General features: G+C 38.9%; 1 long non-coding RNA gene across 1 annotated transcript; it reads left to right on the forward strand.

Moving 5' to 3' along the window:
• The first annotated feature begins 426 nt into the window (after window positions 1-426).
• LOC119910318 lies at window positions 427-15,287 on the forward strand. Its single transcript, XR_005445613.1, has 3 exons — window positions 427-561; window positions 12,940-13,027; window positions 13,541-15,287. It is a non-coding gene; the product is annotated as an uncharacterized LOC119910318 (long non-coding RNA).
• Window positions 15,288-21,751: the final 6,464 nt, after the last annotated feature.

Here is a 21,751-nt window from a genome sequence, read left to right on the forward strand (position 1 = left end):
TTCTGTCGCTCGCGGTATGTCTAACGCCCAGGGCATGGAAAATAGAAAATATGCTCTGTGCTCTCCCCCTCTCTCTCTCTGTGTCTCTGTTTGTGTGTGTTACAGTTACAAACTCCTACACACCAAAATATTTGTCTGCACACTAAAATATTTGTGCGTGGGTTTTTTGTAACCCCTGAGTGCTTGCCCTTTGCTTAAAAAAAAACCCAAAGCGTCTGTACTGCTGTACCTGTCATCTCTAAGCCTCCCAGCTACATTGTTTACCTCTTCCTGGTAGCTCTCCCTCCTGGACTGAATGGTCTGCTATGTGCAGAGTGAGTCAGCAGATCAGAGGAGAAGGCAGGCTTCAGGTTGAGTGCTGGCTGTGTTTAGAGTCAGAGCTAAACCATGGCGCTATGATGAGTGAACTGTAAAGAGGAGATGACAGTCAGAGATGCATACCACCTACAGGAGCCAGACTACAGAATGTCTGCCGCAGACCAACAGACTGAAGCCTATTCCCCCCTCACGACTCCAGTGGTATTAAAAGCAGAAATATTTCTGGATAAGTCACGCCAAAAGGTAACCACATTCTTACCTATGTTAAATCTATCTACATATCCACAGAACAATCTCTACCTCTGGCATTACACTAACATTTACTTTAAATCTCCACTTAGAAGACATTGCTCTAACCCAATCAGCTGTCAGTGTTTTTGCAGGACTAAAATTAAAGTATAACAAGGACAAAAGTCATATAACTGAATAAACAATCATGTGAAAGAAGGATAAATAAAGTTCAAGACATGATTCCTGCCATGAAATTTTCATTATAGAAAACTGTTTACATACTGAAAATCACTACATGCAGATATTTAAAGCTTCAGTGTATAATATTTAGGAGGATCTATTGACAGAAATGTAATATGATATATATAACTATGTTTTCAGTGGTGTATAAAGACCTTACATAATGAACCGTTTTGTTTTTATTACCTTAGAATGAGCCATTTCTATCTACATACACCACGGGTCCTCTTACATGGACGTCGCCATGTTGCGCCGCCATGTTTCTACACTAGCCTAAACAGACAAACTGCTACAGAGCGGGTTTAATCACTACATTGAATTAAAACAAAAATCAAGCAGAAGTAGTAGTAGTCGTCTGGTTTATTAGTAGTAAGAAGAGAAGTGAAATTTAGACAAAAAAGTACCACAAGTATTATTTAGCACAAGAGCTGAAAGAATATGTTGGCGACTGTTACCAAATTCATATGGTGTCGGAATAATTTTTTCCCCCCTCAAATCTTCACTGCAAAAAGAGTAATAAAGTGTACATGGGACAGAAAGAAGTCCAAATACAGGGCACTCAAATTTTATTAAAAGTCTAGAATGAGATAACGTGTGTTATAGGAGGAGCCACTCAAATATTTGCAGCAGCAGCTCCTCGGCCCCAGCCAACTCTCTCAACCATTTAAATTTTACCAGTAGTTCTTAATTGACCTGAACAAATAGAAATTATAAAAATAGGTAAAATCTTATAAAAAGACTATTTAAATATATTTCAAAAATACAAATGTATCAAAAAGAGATATTTGACCCCAAACAAGCCCACTGAACAAGCAGTGCTCAATGTACATCGTACACATAGGACTAGGATGGCAGAACTTGTCCTACGCATGTATGCCAAGCTGTGTGTGAGAGTAGGCTACACGTTTCAGCTTATGAATGGTGTTCTGTGTTGTAATTGTTTGTTGCGCATTTTAATAGCTTGATGACTGTGGTAGGGGGCTCCCACTTAAAGCACTGTGGCTCCAGACCAGCCATTTTCATCATCATAGCTTTCCGTCCAGAGCCAAAATATAGAAGAACCATCTCTAGTCCTTGCCTTAGTTTCAGGTAGCCAAAGGTAAGCCCAGTGGAGGACAGTTACAAAGTAGTACTGTACTTAAGTACACGAGGTATTTGTAACTTCATGCCACTTTCTCTTCTACTCCACTACATCTCAAAGGGAAATATAGTACTTTTTACTTTATAAGACAGCTTCAGTTACTAGTTACTTTAAAAAATACTTACTTAACTTACTTACTTAACAGTTTATAAAATGCCAGCTAGTAGAACTACATCAGTTAGGCTAACTGACAGAAATGTAATTGGTAAGTGTTTTGGTATTAGTAATTTTTCATGTAAAACATTCCAAACGTTCCAGCTTCACAAACGTTTCATTATCTTAATGTATTCTTAATAATTTTGAGGTTTGGACTGACAAAACAAGCATTGTGAAGATGTCACTTAGATCTCCGGGTAACTGTGACAACATTTCTCATTATTTTTAGAATTTACTACAATCAGTTAATGGGGAAAATAATCCGCTGATTAATACATAATAAAAATTATTAATTAATAATTAATTGCAGTTTGATACAAAATAGTAGCACCTCAACCAACTACATTAATGCATGAGGAATAATAATCTAATGATAATATAATAGTATAACAGTCATATGGGACATTTTCTTTATGCTTTGAGTAGGCTATTATACTACTATATTACTAGTAGGCTTTTATTTTCAATAGGCTACTTCTACATTTTCATGTTTATAGCCTACTTACATACTTTTTAATTTTTCAATGCAGTACTTGCAGGTTATTTTTACAGTGAGGTATTAGTACTTAAATTCTTTATTTTAAAGCCCCCCTCCAGTGTATTTTGACATTTCTATGATATTTCATATTTTTCTGAGTCATTTTCTTACAATGTTGATTACCCACATAGTCCAAATATTTTTTGACAAATAGCTTAATTTTGTGCTCAAAGTTGCAAAAATTGCTTAGTTGCTAAAACGGGGTGGTGACGTATGACTATAGTAATTCCATAAGTCATACGTCATTCTCCAAGCTTGCGCAGGCGCGCTGTCATCCCTCGCGTCAAAGCGATAAACATTGTTGTGAGCTAGCTAACCAATTTAGCATATATTTTAATTAGAACTTATAGTAGGTATGTCTCTCTGTGTCTGATTGTTGGTTTGTCTTTCTAGTTTAGTTAGCTAAGTTAACTAAGTTGTAGTTAGCCAGGTGTAGTTAGCTAGCATAATTAGTGCAGAAAGTTAGCTAACAGAAGGTCTTCATTTTATTTTTTAGTTTGGTTTAGAGTGCTGTTCATTTTCATTATGGCATTTGTGCGTGCGTTGTTGGAGGACAGATGACAGAAAACGCGTCGCACTTTCACCTGCCACTGTCTTATATACAGTCTGACGGCTGTTTTACCAATGCATCAGCGGAGGCACCCCCCACACCCCCGCGGTAAAGTAAGCGCACCATAAAACGTAGTGGGAGTTATCGTGTGCAGTGCGTGACAGGACCATCGACTGTATGATTGATAACAGCTGATACGCGCACATTAGTTTCTATCATGGGTAAGTAATAGCTACTCCTGCCAGACAGTAAAGTGTAATAAACTTTACAGTGTAGTGATGTTAACGCAGCATATCGTTAGTGAACACTCCAGCCGGTCAGTTTTGGTTGTCATGGTAATGTATTACGTCTGACTATTAACCACACCTCCATTCTCTGTTTGAGAAAGAACGTTCACCAAAAACGGCAGTTAAAACTGGCAGGAGGGGGGCTTTAAAGGATCTTTACAGGCCTAAGTTACTTTGTTCACCACTGGCCAAACATGCCAAAACATGCCAGAGATTTTTGATTGCATCATCAATAATAATTTATCATGCATTTGGCTATACTCCCCAACACCAGCTGCTCTCACCATCTTTGAAAAACTACAGTTACCCTATTCATCGGGTCTCACGCTTCCAACATCCACTCCGTGTGTGCTTAGTAACGAACATGTTTGAATTTACCCGGAAACAACACATTTATTTTTGTGATCGGTTTAACGGCTCTGGCATTTAGTAGGCTACAGAGAAATCTATGAACACAAAAATTATCGTCCATTAATGTGAACTGGCTGAAATGCATCTATCTCACGGTGAATGCGTGAGGCCCGAGAGCCCTGCAAATATATAAGAAGACAAAAACAATAAAAACTTTGCAAGGGGTAGTCTATATTATATACAGATATTAAAGATGTCATATTATGCTTTTTAGCTTTTTCAATTTCCTTTATTGTGTTATATATCTTTTTTTGTGCATGTTATAGGTTTGCAAAGTGAAAAAGCCCAAAGTCCATTCCAAAGGGAGTACCCATCTCCGACAGAAAACGCCTGCTCTGAATTGCCTGAAAACAGCTTGATTGTAGTCCAGACTTTTTTTTTGTTACCATGTTACATCACATGGTAACATATGAGGTGCCCCTAAGGACACTATACAGAATTACCATGCATATACATGTACTTTTCCTCTCACATACACATATGAAACCAAACTCATTCACATACTATACTGAAAAGCTCACACACCTACAAGTAAAATGCTTTTGCTATACTGAAACGCTCTCACACACACACACACACAACTGAAACACTCTCACATACACACAACTGAAACGCTCTCACACACTCAAGTAAAATGTATGTTGTATAAAAGCATTTCAGTACGTTGTATGAGAGGATTTCAGTTGAACAGGAAGGCATTTCAGTTGAACAGGAAGGCATTTCAGTTGAACAGGAAGTTGTTTAAATAAAAGCACACATCTCACAATACAAGCGAACAACTGTTGATCGTACAACGGCATTATGTTTTATTGCTTCTGACAAGCATCGGCGCATAGTTTGATTTCTTCCAAAGTATATGTTCAATTTTAAACTAATCAGATGGGTCGGCTTTAGCCCACTGCTAGTTATCAAATGCCAGCACACCAGCGCTGGGAGGCGCCATAGGGAGGCGCACTCTGACCAGACAGACTTCTGGCAGAGCTAGAGAAGGAGAAATTCTTTAAGAGACAAATGTGACATTCACTAAGAAGTTGCATAAAAAAAGAATTATCTGTACACTGAATAATTTTGAAGCTCTATAGATGGTGTCATTTATTGTGACCCTTGAGTAGGTCTCGTGGATATTACATGTTTATTGGCTTACTGTATAGTGCGTAGTGAGGCAAAAGGGTGAAAAACATTAACTGATAGAAAGCACATATTTGCTACAAGTGCATTCGAGTGGGGTTCATAATTTTTCTCAGTCAGCAGGTCATTCTTTGTTTAAGCACTTTACCCAGTTTTGTTTGGATTTGTGCTCATTCTCTTGTCTTTAAACTAGACTTACTGTACATGAGAGCAGCAAACAAGGCACTCTTCAAAATCTTCTCTGGCTCTAGTTGCTGAGTGTAAGGTTCCTATGTTATCTTCAAGTATAAGGTACAATGTTAAAAAACTGCATAACTATTTCGTCTTCTGACCTTTTCTGACCAAGGTCAGAAGACGAAACAGTATTTTCACTTTCAACTTATACTAGACTGCTCTCCCTTAGCAAAAGAGTTAAGCTTTAATATTCAATGCTTTATCTGTGTTGCATGATGAGCTGGTTCTTTCAATTGACAATCAGAATGTAAAATGAACATTTTCAGTCAGTAGTAAAGACAAAATTAGTCTAAAGTATAAATATATTTAGAATTTATTGTAAAGGCAACCATAAACCATTTTTTGGACATAAAACACATAGATGTTTAAAACCACAGTGGACAATGAGGAGATCCAGTGCTGCTCTTCCTAGCAGGGAGTGGGAATAGAAGTAGAGAAGGCCTTTTAATGCCTTAATAGGCCAAAAAGTGGAAATAATAACTATGGCTACCATTATGCAAGCAAAATAGCTCATGTTACCATATTTAACTTAACATTAGCTTACCACTGACTTATTAAAAGAAACACTATAATCAAGTGACATCCAAATTATTGATTCATAACTAAAGTTATGTGAAAATCTGAATTCAAGTTTAATTGATTTGCTTCAAATAGTTTGTTAGACATTTAACAGTTAGAACTTAGTTTAAAGCTGATTCACGTTTAGACAATTATGGTGTTGCAAACCACAATTACAGTAAATACTTAAAATCATTAAGGCATTTTAAATTGCGTGTGTAAAAGCATTTCACTTGAGTGTGTGTGAGCATTTCAGTTGTGTGTGTGTGAGCGTTTCAGTTGTGTGTGTGTGAGAGCGTTTCAGTTGCGTGTGTGAGAGCGTTTCAGTTGTTTGCCTGTGAGCATTTCAGTTGTGTGTGTGAAGGTAATATTTTCATTTGTGTGTGTGAGAGTGTTTCAGTTGTGTGTGAGAGCGTTTCAGTTGTGTGTGTGAAGGTAATATTTTCATTTGTGTGTGTGAGAGCATTTAAGTTGTGTGTGTGAAGGTAATATTTTCATTTGTGTGTGTGAGAGCGTTTCAGTTGTGTGTGTGTGTGAGAGCGTTTCAGTTGTGCGTGTGTGAGAGCGTTTCAGTTGCGTGTGTGAGAGCGTTTCAGTTGTTTGTCTGTGAGCATTTCAGTTGTGTGTGTGAGAGTGTTTCAGTTGTGTGTGAGAGCGTTTCAGTTGTGTGTGTGAAGGTAATATTTTCAGTTGTGTGTGTGAGAGCGTTTCAGTTGTGTGTGTAAAAGCATTTTACTTGTATGTGTGTGAGCTTTTCAGTATATGTGAATGAGTTTGGTTTCATATGTGTATGTGAGAGGAAAAGTACATGTATGTGCATGGTAATTCTGAATAATGTCTCTAGGGGCACCTCATAGTAACACACGTCATAATACTCACCTTGCGGCTAGTCAGACGCCCTCAAAAACACTGGTGGAAAAACACACTGAGCTGCAGAACACAGTGACAAGACGCCTTCTGCCTCTCCTCTATCTTCCAAACACTAGCTACTCTCCAGACAGTCAATGGACATAATGTTGTTACTGTGATGTAGAGACAGTGCTAACAGTTATAACTTTATGGATGAAAGATTAATTTGTTAAAAATTAATAACCTACCACTCTGAAACTCTTGCTCCAGTCTATGTTGCTAAGCTGGTTCGGGAACCTGTACAGCTGAACTGAAGCCTTGTGGCTTTTCAGGACCCGACCTGCTCTGCTTCTGATTGGCTAGTAGTCCTTAACTAGGTACTGCGTCTGTGCAACTCCTAACAAAGATCTTGTAGAAGAGAAATGCATCACTCCGTAGTTAATACTGAGTGTTCAACACACAGGATGAAAAGAGGTGCTGCAGCAATGTGCAGTAAAAATATCAAAATCAGAATCAGTTTTATTCGCCAGGTATGTGTACACATACAAGGAATTTGACTTTGACTTTGGATTGTACAAATATGGTGTTTTTTTGAAAATGAAACCATGAAACCTATGAACCTATGAATTATGAACCAGAAAATGAGCATAATATGACCACTTTAAAAGAGGACTAAATGTTGACAGATTTCACCGCCTTTTGTTGTTGGATTTAGAAATTAAATTGATATAATGTACCACCCCATGGAGAAAAAGTACAAAGTTAGGTTGTTTACTGCAGAATTTACAACTGCCACTAGAATTAATACATTTATTATAAAAGTACTTATTTTGTCTGAGGAGCAAGTGAATACATAGCTAGCCATGTGTTGCAATTTGCAACCCTCACCACTAGATGCCACTAAGACCTACACACTGAACCTTTAACTCCCGCAATTAAGCAGGTTTCATTTGTAATTGGGGTTTGGTAGAGAAAAATAGCCAGGACTGCCAGCTGTCACAATCCCTCCAGTTAACTGAATAGGCGCTGTAAAGATGCACATCTGGAACCCCCTTGGTTCTTCTATACCATCACACATACAACAACAGCCATACAGTCGAATTAATTCAAAGCATACAACAAAAAGGCCTCCAAAAACTTCAAATAAACCATATAGCCATGGGGTTGCGAGGCGAAAGATGGGGGTAGTGCAAAAAAAAAAAACAACAGCAAAGAGAAGAGCAACACCAATAGACTGTCTGTGATTACATGTCATAACACACCATTCTGAAGACTGCGGGTATCCTGCCAGAGTGTAAATCACTGCCTGTGCTCCCTTGGGCTCTCTCAATAGGTGACAGCTCCAGACCTCATCTCACCTATTCCGCATGGAAGTGGCCAAAATATAAACACTCTGCATGATAAATACGGAAACAGGATGACAGTTACTGAAATCGTATACCTGTGCTAACAGTTAATCAAAACTTATTGCATATAATCATCCCACTGGAGGAGAGGAGGGGGTTTAAGGTGAACACATTAAAGTCTCTTCAGGGTTTATAGCTCATAGTAATAATAAGACACCCATCGCAAAAATAAAATCAACTTGTTAAATTATCTGTTATAGGAAAAACTGTGTGTGTATATATATATATATATATATATATATATACAGTGGGTACGGAAAGTATTCAGACCCCTTTTAATTTTTCACTCTTTGTTTCATTGCAGCCATTTTCCAAAAATCAAAAGAGTTCATTTTATTTCTCAGTAATGTACACTCAGCACCCCATCTTGACAGAAAAAAACAGAAATGTAGAAATTTTTGCAAATTTATTAAAATAGAAAAACTGAAATATCACATGGTCATAAGTATTCAGACCCTTTGCCGTGACACTCATATTTAACTCAGGTGCTGTCTATTTCTTCTGATCATCCTTGAGATGGTTCTACACCTTCATTTGAGTCCAGCTGTGTTTGATTATACTGATTGGACTTGATTAGGAAAGCCACACACCTGTCTATATAAGACCTTACAGCTCACAGTGCATGTCAGAGCAAATGAGAATCATGAGGTCAAAGGAACTGCCTGAAGAGCTCAGAGACAGAATTGTGGCAAGGCACAGATCTGGCCAAGGTTACAAAACAATTTCTGCTGCACTTAAGGTTCCTAAGAGCACAGTGGCCTCCATAATCCTCAAATGGAAGACGTTTGGGACGACCAGAACCCTTCCTAGAGCTGGCCGTCCGGCCAAACTGAGCTATCGGGGGAGAAGAGCCTTGGTGAGAGAGGTAAAGAAGAACCCAAAGGTCACTGTGGCTGAGCTCCAGAGATGCAGTCGGGAGATGGGAGAAAGTTGTAGTAAGTCAACCATCACTGCAGCAATCCACCAGTCGGGGCTTTATGGCAGAGCGGCCCGACGGAAGCCTCTCCTCAGTGCAAGACACATGAAAGCCCGCATGGAGTTTGCTAAAAAACACCTGAAGGACTCCAAGATGGTGATAAATAAGATCCTCTGGTCTGATGAGACCAAGATAGAACTTGTTGGCCTGAATTCTAAGCGGTATGTGTGGAGAAAACCAGGCACTGCTCATCACCTCTCCAATACAGTCTCAACAGTGAAGCATGGTGGTGGCAGCATCATGCTGTGGGGGTGTTTTTCAGCTGCAGGGACAGGACGACTGGTTGCAATCGAGGGAAAGAGGAATGCGGCCAAGTACAGGGATATCCTGGACGAAAACCTTTTCCAGAGTGCTCTGGACCTCAGACTGGGCCGAAGGTTTACCTTCCAACAAGACAATGACCCTAAGCACACCGCTAAAATAACGAAGGAGTGGCTTCACAACAACTCCGTGGCTGTTCTTGAATGGCCCAGCCAGAGCCCTGACTTAAACCCAATTGAGCATCTCTGGAGAGACCTGAAAATGGCTGTCCACCAACGTTTACCATCCAACCTGACAGAACTGGAGAGGATCTGCAAGGAGGAATGGCAGAGGATACCCAAATCCAGATGTGAAAAACTTGTTGCATCTTTCCCAAAACGACTCATGGCTGTATTAGATCAAAAGGGTGCTTCTACTAAATACTGAGCAAAGGGTCTGAATACTTATGACCCATGTGATATTTCAGTTTTTCTTTTTTAATAAATTAGCAAAAATTTCTACATTTCTGTTTTTTTCTGTCAAGATGGGGTGCTGAGTGTACATTACTGAGAAATAAAATGAACTTTTTGATTTTTGGAAAATGGCTGCAATGAAACAAAGAGTGAAAAATTTAAAGGGGTCTGAATACTTTCCGTACCCACTATATATATATATATATATATATATATATATATATATATATATATATAAACTGTGTTAATTAGAGTGGAAAACACCAATTTCAGATAAGATTTAATGAAGTGATAATGTTTGGACTTGGCCTTTTACACCATACACAAACTGCATTGGTAAGACTATGCCAAGACTACAACACAATGCAATTTTGCACATAAGCTCACCAAAAGGAATAGAAATACAAATTTACATACATACCGTTAGTTAAACCAATCATCGTTGATAAGGTAAAGTCAGATGCTCTAGTGGATGGTAACATTGTATTACTGCTAGAGTTCCAGTGGGTTTGATCCACATATGCTGAAGGTTCAGCAAGAAGAAACCAAAGGGCAGAAATAATGTCTGCCTTAGTGGGTCAAATTAACTATATCAAAGGCTATGGTGAAGATTTTATATTTTCCACAGTAAGACAGATGTAAAGAATTGCCATGAAACCCACGAGACAAGAGGCTCTGAAACTACTCCGCCACAATTATTTACTGCTGCGAGTGACAGTTCTGCTTTGTAACAGAAATGTATTGCCTGTTAATCCTCCATCTGTGGTGGCATCTGTTTCATATTGTGCTCTCTCTCCCTCTCTCTGTTTGTCAGCGTTTGGCATCAACACATCTCAAATGTTATTTTTATCTGAACACACAAAGAGAATTAGGGAGGAAGCCTATTTCTGTATGTAAGGGTTGTTTCATTGTAGCAGCCAATTTCAGATGAAAATTTTTAATTATATTTATTAAAACGGTGAGTAAGGACGACTGTCAATTAGACAAAAACGTGTTAGCTCCGAGAATAAATGACTGCCCTCCTACTCTCATTATTGTGAGCTTCTCTGAAAAGAAAAGGAAGCTCTTCATCTGTCAGTGTCGGGTGGAAGCGCATATAAAAATCACTTGTGCTAAAAGCCAGGGTCAGTGTGAACCTTATGTCTTCCATGTTCCATCTTCCACAAGGTCAGCCTCCTGTCAAGTTCAATGACCCTGGTCAAGAGTCAAGATTATTGTCACTGGACACATTGTGTTTTGGATGGATTTCCATCTGTGAATGGGACATGAGGGTCACGGACGAGACACTTCAGATGTAATTTGATAGCAACAGTGTGCTTCACTATGTGCAGCTTTCATTCAACAACTTGCCTTGGATTGCAGCGTGGTAGTCCATGCAGTCATAAATTTCAATCCAAGACATAAAACTGTCCAATCGAGACCTCACAACTACTTTGTTGAGGTGTTTTTCTCTCTCTTCTGCTTTTAAAGTCACCATAATTACATTTTAAATTCACATTTTATTTAATGCAACAATGGCTTATTTCATGGTTTACATATTTTTCTTGGTTAAAAGTGGCACACCATATTTCACCTGCTATACCAAAGGCACTGTGTACTCCAACATAAACTAATAGTAAAATTATAATCGTCTCTCATATGCTGGAAGCCCTACATAGATTTTGCCTTTAAGCATGGTCCAGATTGAAGAGTAACGGAGCCTATGAATTCAAAAGGTGTGCTAGACATGCTAAAAGAACAAGAAGTGGGATTCACCACACACTATTTCACACATACTGGACTCAGAGCAGCCAGAAAATGAATGTCAGAGGTATGTGCCATTCAACAAACCTATGCATTTATACGCGCTTAACCTTCACTCAATACACTGGGGGATGGTGCACTGTGCCAACCATGAAATTAACTATTTCTGAGACATATCAGCTTCACACCAATGCAGCTCCAAAGGCTACAAATTCTAGTTAAGCCAAGCTAGCGGTTTCCTCGTTTCCACTCTTTGTACTAACCTAAGCTGGTGGTAGTTTAACTACCGTACAGGCACGAGTGGGGATCTAACTCTAGGCAACAAAGCAAATAAGCGTATTTTCCCAAATTGTCTAACAATTTCCGATACTATAAGTAACCCCACAGTATAGAAATACTATGCTACTGTACATTTTGCTGCTACAATGTAAACTATCTTTTGTAGCTTTTACCCATTTCCCTTTCTGTCATTTTTCAGAGTGAGCCCATGTTGGCTTGCTGGTAAAGATGAATTGTGACATGTTGGAAATGAGAGTTAGACAAAAGGATGTGAGTTTTTTAAATATTTGCTGTAGGTCATATAAGGTTCATATCATTGCAAGCTCATTAATGAATGAACTGACTTAAATAGTCACAGCACCAATTAACCAGAAAGTTTTCCCATATAACAGAGGAAGTGACAGGAATGAGCCAGGCTTAGCCATATTAGCAAGGCGTAGCTGCCCGGCCTTCCTCTCGTGTGTTATCATCTAGTCCTGGTGTGTGTTAGTATTGTAGCACTCCATGTCATTACACTGCAGACAAGAGTAGAGAGATGTGAAGAGGTCAGTTTTACTATGCAAAGCTGTAAACCTATTTTATGGTGACTTTCATGAGGCTCTTGCCACCCTGTCAACTCTTTATCTCCTCAGCAACCGACAGACCACAGCTCCACCACGACCTCTGATCTCACTCATATTTGCTATTTGCAGTCTCGTCTTTGAATTTAAGTCCAGCTGGAGTCCAGGAAGTTGAAAGTGCAGTCTTTGAAGTTGGGTGTGATTAACACATAATAACTACTCTACTTTCCTTTAAACTAATCATGCTCAAAATGGCCAAATTTTCAATTGCATAAAAAAATATTCACAGGCTGAGCTGGCTTTCTGTGACAGCATTCTAAAAAGAAGCTACTAATTTATGTGGCCATATCCCTGTGAATTTATAGACCTTGGTGCATTGATGTTACTGCTTTCAAAGGTGACTAATGACAATGAGGTGAGAAGTGAAACTTGTCATTAGAGTGAAGAATTTGAAAGGGGAAAGCTGAGAGGGTCAAGCCTTGTGTGAAAGGAAACAGGGATGGTGATTGAAACTGCCAAGTAAAACTTGAGCTATGGGGTTGTGATTAAACTGAAAAGACAGACATTATGGTCCTCCTATCATTTAACACCTTGATTGCATGTCTGCCATGTCCCTGTCAGACTGACTCCTTCATCAAAGGGCTTTGTCTGGTAAGAGTACCCCATTTGGCCCGTCACTGGAGAGCAGATGGGACAGCAAAAAAAAGAGGTCAGTAAAAATATCCAAAAAGAATATTTCTATGAGGCCTTGCAGAGTTATTCCACAACTGCGCGAGATAAAGGGACAGTGTGACTGTTCCTCACAGCACCTCCGATTTTAAAATATTTTACAGCAGTCAATGCAGACTATTATCACAGAGACTGTGCAGACTGTGGTAACTGTAAAAGTAAAAAAACAACAACTCGTAACTGTGATTTCATTTCGAGTGTCCCCTTCAGGTCAGAATTTCAATTTGTTCAATAGCTGCAAAACTATTAACATTATCATCAGCATGCTAAGACGCTAAACTAAGATGGTGAACATAAGCATGTTAGCATAGCCATTGTGAGCGTGTCATGCTGCTGTTAACATTTCGCTCTAGCCTGGTTGTATACTTAGTAGTCTTGTCAAAAAGTGGATACCTAATTTTTGGATTCTGCACACAAGTAGTTTGAGAAGTTCATATTTCCATGTTGTTCTGCTGTTGTTAACAAAAGGTCTCTATTTTCTTGTTTTGAACAGGCTCCACTCAACATCAAGGAGCAGCGGGAATACAAATGTTTTTCCACCAGAATTTTAGGCCTGAACAGAACAGAGGGTGAAACTAATACAAAAATAACAGTTTTTGGTTAAGTATTCATATAAAATGGAGATTAGAAGCCCATTTTGAATCGAGTCAGGAAGCAAATTATGTCCAAATCGCTTCTCCTCTTAGTGCTTTCAATAAAATGCCCTACAAATTGGTAAAGGTTATGAGGTGCCACATCAAAATGACAGAATAATTATGGCAAAGGCTATTTCATTGGTATAAAAAGGATTCTAAATAAAGAGAGGCCACAGAGGTGGACTCTCTGTCTGATGTAGCAGATCTTATTTTTTATACTGCATTCTCTCAAAATAATAAAGTAGATAACAGCTTGCTTGAACATTTAAAAGAAATTTAGGACATAATTTATTTTACACTTTAGGCTTACATCTTCATTCTCTTTGTCAGTGTTCATAAAGCTCAGACACCCCATTTTGGTCCCCACCCAGGCGGTCTGGCCCTCCTAGTGACCCTAGTGTACCCCGTCTGACTAAACAATGATGCTGGGTCACCTCCTCATGGCCCAAGACAGATGGCTGGCTCCTCTCTGCGGTTTCCACCATGGCCAAGGTCACCTCCCCTGCTCTCGGTGCACCTGCACCCCAACACTCCCATCATCGTCTTTACTCCTGCTACACCTAGCACACACCACTGCACAAACCCTTCCCCCAACTCACCCCTCCCATGTAAACAGAGGGGAAAATGAACCATTTAGATTCTGCTGGTGTGTGTTACACCATGCTGAGGACTACATCCAACCTGCAAGAACACACCTGTAGTACAAACACAAAACACTCACTGGGAGATATTTTTCGACTGAAACTCGACTACTACTGAAAAGCAATTAGGTTTTCACTAATGAAGACATGATATTGGCAAAAGAAGACAGCAGAATGGAAAAGTAATGAAAACGCTTGTATTATGTTAAATAATGACAAATACCTTCCATGTATATCCCTGAATTTACAAAATACGCTTCGTTCAAAACGTTGCCATTCAACTTCTAAATCAACATTCGAATGCAGGTTATTAGAGGTGAAGAGATCTCGTGCCACAAGATCTCACGAGATCAAACCATGACAAGATCTCTCGTCAGGTTAAAAGCTGTCTCGTGAAACTCACACAACTGACATTTTTCACATGCAGTCACGCCATACATCAATTTTACTCAAGCAGTGAAAAACAAATGTATAACTGATAACGCCGACTTGCAAAGCAAATCAACTCTGCCCAGCTGATGCGACACTGGCATCATGCCATGATAGTAATCAAGTGAACCCTGTCTCGCACTGTGAGTCCAGACAGTTGTGACAGAGTGGTAATGTAACTGATATAGTTGCATAAATGTTAAACATCTAAAAAATTAAGCACAACCTTGCTCTGTTTGGGACTGTGAGCTGCAGTTAAAGTTAAAATGTGTGTGGATTTGTAACAAGGTTTCAGCCCGATCAGAAATGTTGTCAGTTAGTTTCGGTGTCCACCTCCTTGTCTTATCCTAACATGCAGTCCTAAACTGTGTCAGTCAAACAATCTGAAGTGAATACAACCGGCAGTGCGCAAATGTAATGCACAGCAGAGTATAGGGCAGGTAGACTAAACATTTTTTCATTAAATGATTACGTTATGGTTTCTCACATTGACATGCATTTATGAAAATGAGCAGAAAACCTGCTGAAACACAGGAGCTATTAAAGCCCAGGAGTTTATTGACTGAATTAAAATGAAATAATTTGTCATTGAGGTGAAAAGGTGCCACATGCACATTGAAAGAGGTTACTTCACCAAACAAAAGACACAGAAGAGGAGGGAAGAATAAAACATGCCGGCTTGTGTGCTGACTCAGCAGGGCTGATATTACATGAGAAAAGCATCTACAGGAGAATACATATCTGAAAGAAATACAAAATACCTGACAGCCTTACTGCATTATATTCTATTATATTTTGAATTGTCACCTACAACCAATTTTGTGTTTCCCTTTACATAAATTATTAAACATTTCACCAGAATGCAAGAAATTACTGTACTATAACTGTTTAAAGCTCAAAACGTTATGTTACGAATACAAAGCTCTATTTCTCTGACTAACCTGCAAATGCTGCTCACTTTCTTTATTTCACCTCAAGCTTGCTCAACCACCGCTGACCTCGAGCCAACTTTGAATGACGTGTCCACAAACTGCAATCTAAAAATCCTACTCAAATAAGTTGTTACAAAAAACAAAAATCATATCACTTCATTCAAATAGAGGATGCTGTCCGAGGATAAAAAAAAAATGTTTAGGGTGACATTTGAATGCTTCGAATGGTACAGCCCTACCACAATCAATTGGCACCTGTGTCATTCTATAAAATGGTCCACAGCAGACCATTGGAGTAGTATTGACAAGAGGCTGTGATCCATGAAACAGTCTACCTGTCACCATCAAATCAGAGTCCCTCCCTCACCCATTCAATACAGCAAACCATCAGATCAATGTCCACAGACACAGTCCTACCCCCTGCAAAACTAATTATCTGAACATTTTATACTGTCAAGACTCCTCCACGCTTTGTTTATGCAGGCTGCAATTAGTGAAGTAGTCAATAAAGAAACGGGGAGGTACCGGTGAAGGAGGAACAATAGCAGAAGGTAAGAGGTGGAAAGCTGTCACTGCAAAGGAAGCTGCAGGAGGCAGGAGGCACGAAGGCAGGGCTGAATGTGTGACAGAGCAGTCTGTACACTGGGAGTTTTTCATGACAAGAAAATCAAACACGGACTGTTCCTGTGAGTTTCTCACATGTCAAGTCCGAGTGAGGTGCCAAAGTACTCCGTTGAGTGTGATGCTTCTGGGTCTTTATATCACTTCAGCACGCACAATTAAGTTGCTGTGAATATTTATGACTGGTTTAAAGACATCTTTCTCAGTCCCCAAGGTGTCAGAAAGTGGCTGTAATCAGAAGTCAGAGGAGTCTCCTGCTCTCTGTCGATAGACTGCTTGTCTACAGAGAGCTGTAAAAACCAGAGCGCCACTCTTTTTCTAAAGGTCTGGTTAAGTAGCAGAAAGCTATATTACAGCAGCAGCTCAGCTCAGGTTCTCATACTGCTATTGCCATCATTAATGCTGAATATACACATAAAAAGAATCTTCTCAGTTCAGCGCAGTGTAGTTTCTTCAAGTTTCTCAAAATGATACACTATTAAACAGACTGCGAGGATAAAAGATTATTGATACAATGGCATCATTAGTTTGGATATAAACATTTCAAACCTTAGGCTATAAATTTTACTTAAGAAAATGTCATGGTAACACTGAGTCCCTGTATTTAGCATGTATAAGCAGTATACAAACTGTCAAATGGTTTATAATGTAATTTTAAGCAGATGGACATTAAGTGATCAGTATTGTACAGCAATTTTAACTTTTCACAGGAAAACATAATTCACATTACTACAACTGTGGTTTACTAAATTATCATTCATTCTTTTTATACATCGGTCTCAAATTATGGGTGCCCACAACTGGAGCTAAAGTAGTTGATACATACATTAATAAACTCATATCTGCTTACAGATTACACACACACACACACACACACACACACACACACACAAACACACACACAGGGGACTTAAGGTAAAGTGTTACCATGTTCATTTAACAGACATTACTGGATGTGAAACAGTCAGTACAAATACTAACAAGTGCATGTTTGTGCATGTGTGTTTAATGCATTTCTGCTTGAGTGCAACACAGCAGGGGGAACAGAGCATAAAAGATTTAAAATCAGACTTTTTGTCCCACAGGGATATAATGATTTTTTCTGTTCATGGTAGGTCTAAAGGCTACCATCTGTCAATGGAGTTATTTTGAGTTGGTGTGAAGCTCGTCCATGTGCTTGAAATTCTGGTGGCAGATTAACATAGGGGATACACATCTGCAGAGATCTCCAAATCTCTACTATTATTATTATTATTATTCTCATCTGATAATTCAAAGGCAGTTGGTGTGTCATTGAACACTGTAATGCTCGTGAATGGTAACTGTAACACTTAAATGTGGCAGAGCCCATAGATTTTCATGTTAACAGTAGAGCAGTCAGCGTTTAATATTCCTTGAGAGAGCTGCCAAGGCTGGGCCACCAGCTTGTAAAATCTATAGCCGTACACATTACATATCTTCATGTGTAGGCTTGTCTTTAATTAAATTAAAACCTTTATTTCCCTCAGCTGAGAGTTGATTTCCTCCTGGTATAATTATGCGGGTCAAATGTGTGCACTGGTGTGTTTGGTCACTGGCAGATGATCTATCCTGGGATCATTGATCCATGACCATGGTAGCCAAGAGCATTCATTACCTTGGTTTACATCAGATTAGGGCATACAAACAGTCACCCTGATGACTCTTAACTAATATTTATCAGAGGTTATCTATATTGTTTCAGCATTTAAAAGTTTGACTAATAGAGCAGTGTATTTTGCAGTTAGGACAAGGAATATAAAAGTACTTATCTGGTTATGTACCTTTGAGGATGGAACAAAACACTTTTGCAGCCAACAGCTTGTTTATCTTGCGTATCTTGTACAAGATCAAACTGTAGGTGTTTTGATTGAAAATGACCAGTGATTTCATGCTTCAAAAACCACAGGTATTTTTATCTGTCTCATTGGCATTCAGAACTGGGGGATTACATAAACATATTACGAAGAATGAGCAAGATGTTAAACAGAAATGCCAATGATTTTTGGGCAGGCTGAACACAGTTCACTGTATTACTGCAGAGCATTAGTATTAAAGAAACCAGTATAAAAAGCTTGTTTCAGCCTTTTGAAAAGAGCTTTTTATACTGGTTTCTTTAATACTCTTGTAGTCATCCTACAAACTTTTAAATTACAAAGCTTGCTTTCTTCTTATGAGTAAAAAAAACAGTAAGCTACATACCAATCATTTATACTAAATTTCAAAACTAATCTTAGACACCCACCCCCCTTTTAATTGTTTTCTTTCATACATACTGAGTAAACAGTGTGTGGCTAGCTGACTAACTCCCACTGCCCTACAGGTATGCAGACAATTAGGAAAGTCTCGCTGTTTGGTATTATTCCCTGCAGCCATTCTGCTGAGGGCAGGAGAGTGGCAGTGCCTTTTAATCAGCAATGACGTTGGAAGCTCTCATGTGTGACCAAAGCCCCCCAGACTATCTAAAATAAGTCAAGAAAAATAAGTGTTAGTCCCATACTCTTCCACAATCACACTGCTTTCCATCTCTTCCTCTCATTTCTTAGCCTTCCTTCAATTACTCTGTGGCATGAGGTTGGCAACTAACTTTTCAATGACTCAGTTTTATCTCTTGACAGCAGCCAAGGCTTGCCAAAGTGTGGAAAACACAAGATCTGGTCTCAAATGCAACCTTGGAATGAGCCCTTATCAAATTCCAGGTATTTCTCTTTGATAGATTCAAAAACATAAAACTTCCATACAAGTGTTTGAGACCATCTTCCATCCTTCCATTTATCCCCATTTATTGACATTCAGGATCTTTGGTAAACAACCTGTACGGGTCACTTGACCATCAGAGGGACAAGAACGCATTCTATTATCTTCCCCAGCCATAAGGAAAAGTGCTGTGTGTTTTCACTCTCTCAAATTAAGTGCCATAAAACAAATCACAAATGAAGTCAGGTTTAATTTGTTTTGGAACTAAAACAAAGGGTTCCCCAAATCAAACAGTTTCCTGACATCCCTGGCACAGCAGAAGGAAGCGTCCTCCTCCCCTTATCTTAGAGGAAGACACTCTTTGTTCTGAACACAGTGGTAAGAATCTTTGACAACATCAAAGAGCTGCAGAGCATTTCTCCAACCGGAGTGCTAATGAGAGACGAACATCCTGCACGAGTGTGATTACAGCAGCTTCATTAAGGGGTGAACTGATATCGTGCGTTCAGCTCTGGAACTGCTGCCTTTGGGAGATCGTCTGCTACGCAGAACTCACATTCACTGAAGATCATGAGTGTCAGCAATGAGTGACTGGGCTAAAGCACTTCTATGATGACTTTTGATCTTGTGAAAAGCAATAATGAATGGTTTCTATTGTACAATCTTAAGAAGATACTGCATGCTCGTTGACAGATTACATGTTAAATCTAAATCTTACTAAGACTGACAGGAACTTTGGTGCAAATTCTCCTCAGGGTGAACAGATCCAGTGTATGCAGCTGAGCGGTTTATCATTGCCTTGAGAGATATTCACTCAAAACAAGAGAGGAAAGGGAAAAACAAAAGGGACTCCGTTAGAATTACATGTCACAAAACATAAACCCAACAAATCACCAGAAACCAACTGAGAGCAAGAAAGTGGGGAAATGAGAACAACTTGACCCTGAATTTCATTCTTTCACCTAGGGACACAAATTTCCACCACAGTCTTCAGCAGCCATGCATCACAGCATCTAGCTGCTGTATTTACAGTCTGCCCACTGATATTGTTATGGATTATTCTGTAAAACTGGTCTTTGTAATTTATTGTAGTTTATGGTTTGATTAATTGCCTGACCTTTTTGGCCATGCGTGCACGTGTGTGTGTGTGGTGGGGGGCAGGAAATAATAATTTTACACATCGTGCCATTTTTACATATCTAATCACAAAAGAAGAGAAAACAGAATCTAAAAAAATACTGTTACTGAGTTACAGGATGAGTGATCACGTGACCACACTCACTGACCCATATTACCTTCTATACATGCTTCCAGCTGAATCAATTAGTGACAATAGATCTGACTCCACCTTTTGATATACAAACCGCTATCTCCTCCCCCTACTCTTCCTCTAAATGATTCAAGCCTCCCTCCACTTCTCCACCCCTCATCCTATCTTGCTATAATTATTTGAGTTACATTAGGTCTCCCATTAAAATTAGCAATGTTTTATGTTAATCCCTTTTGAAAAACCCTGTTGCTGAGGGAGATAATTATCTCGATTATTCAGGCTCTCATACCCAAAATGCATAGGGCACAGCCTCCCGTTTGCTTGGGGCCGTTCTTACCCACAAGTGGAAATAATTGAAATGTGGCAGATGTTTAATTACTGCCATTTTAAATACACAGTAGATCATAATGAAGAGTGTATCGTTCTAACATTACCAAGTATGATAAGGACACATTTCATACAGCCCGATAGTAATTATTTTCTTAGTAATCTAAATGTAGAACTAGTGAAATGTTTAAGTTCACGATTCATCACACTAAGGAAAACTCTGAATTAATTCCAGCTTGCTGCAGAGCAAAAAAGTGATTAATTCAGGCGAGCAACATACAGTACAGCAGGATAGAAAATATCAAAACCAAACATTACAGCAGATATAAGAGCATAAAGAAAAAACAACACATCTTCATATATGATGATGTATGATACGTGCAACACCAAGGCAACATGATGGATCAGTGGCCGGTTTTGAAAAAGACTTTGCAGTACTACACCAAAGGAAACGTGCTGGCCTGATATGATCTGGAATTCTCTTAATAACAAGGGTAGGCACAAGGGCACTGGTCTCAAAGGACATCATCTATTATTCATCTGAAGATCTCATGAATTAACAATTGGATAATCTCACCATATATGTTTTACATCATAAACAGGAAAAACACTATTATCACTAATATTGTCTTATTTCCTTGCACGATTATAATTCTAAAACCGACAAGTATATGCGGTCCAAAAGCAATATTAATATTTCATTGAAATAGAAAGAAGAGAATAAATCTTCCTTCAAGTCAGTCATCTAAAATTAGAGATTCATTTGCGTAATTGACTGTAATCAAAAGTGGCAGTCAGCCTGCTCTATCCACTTTAAATGACATAAGACTACTAAAACAGCTCTAGTCCTCAGAGGCAGATTAGTCTCAGGAAACAGGCAACCCACACAGAAAAAGGGAAAACAATAAAATACAGCATATTTCTCTATGTCATAGCTCACCATTGTTGTCCAAAAAATATTACAAACACATCTGTGAGCTATACCGTTTACTGTTTACATGTTCCTTCATTACAATGAACATGTAGTTTATTTTGAGTGGATCCTACAGCCATTGTCCTGCTGCTCATAGAGCACCAAATGTGTACTAATTCACCGCTTATCATTTAAGATCAGATACGAACTGGATTCACACA

Source organism: Micropterus salmoides, unplaced genomic scaffold (genome assembly GCF_014851395.1).
Source record: "Micropterus salmoides isolate LMB-PRFRI ecotype aquatic unplaced genomic scaffold, ASM1485139v1 Ms_hic_scaffold_19, whole genome shotgun sequence".
Classification (NCBI taxonomy): Eukaryota; Metazoa; Chordata; class Actinopteri; order Centrarchiformes; family Centrarchidae; genus Micropterus; species Micropterus salmoides.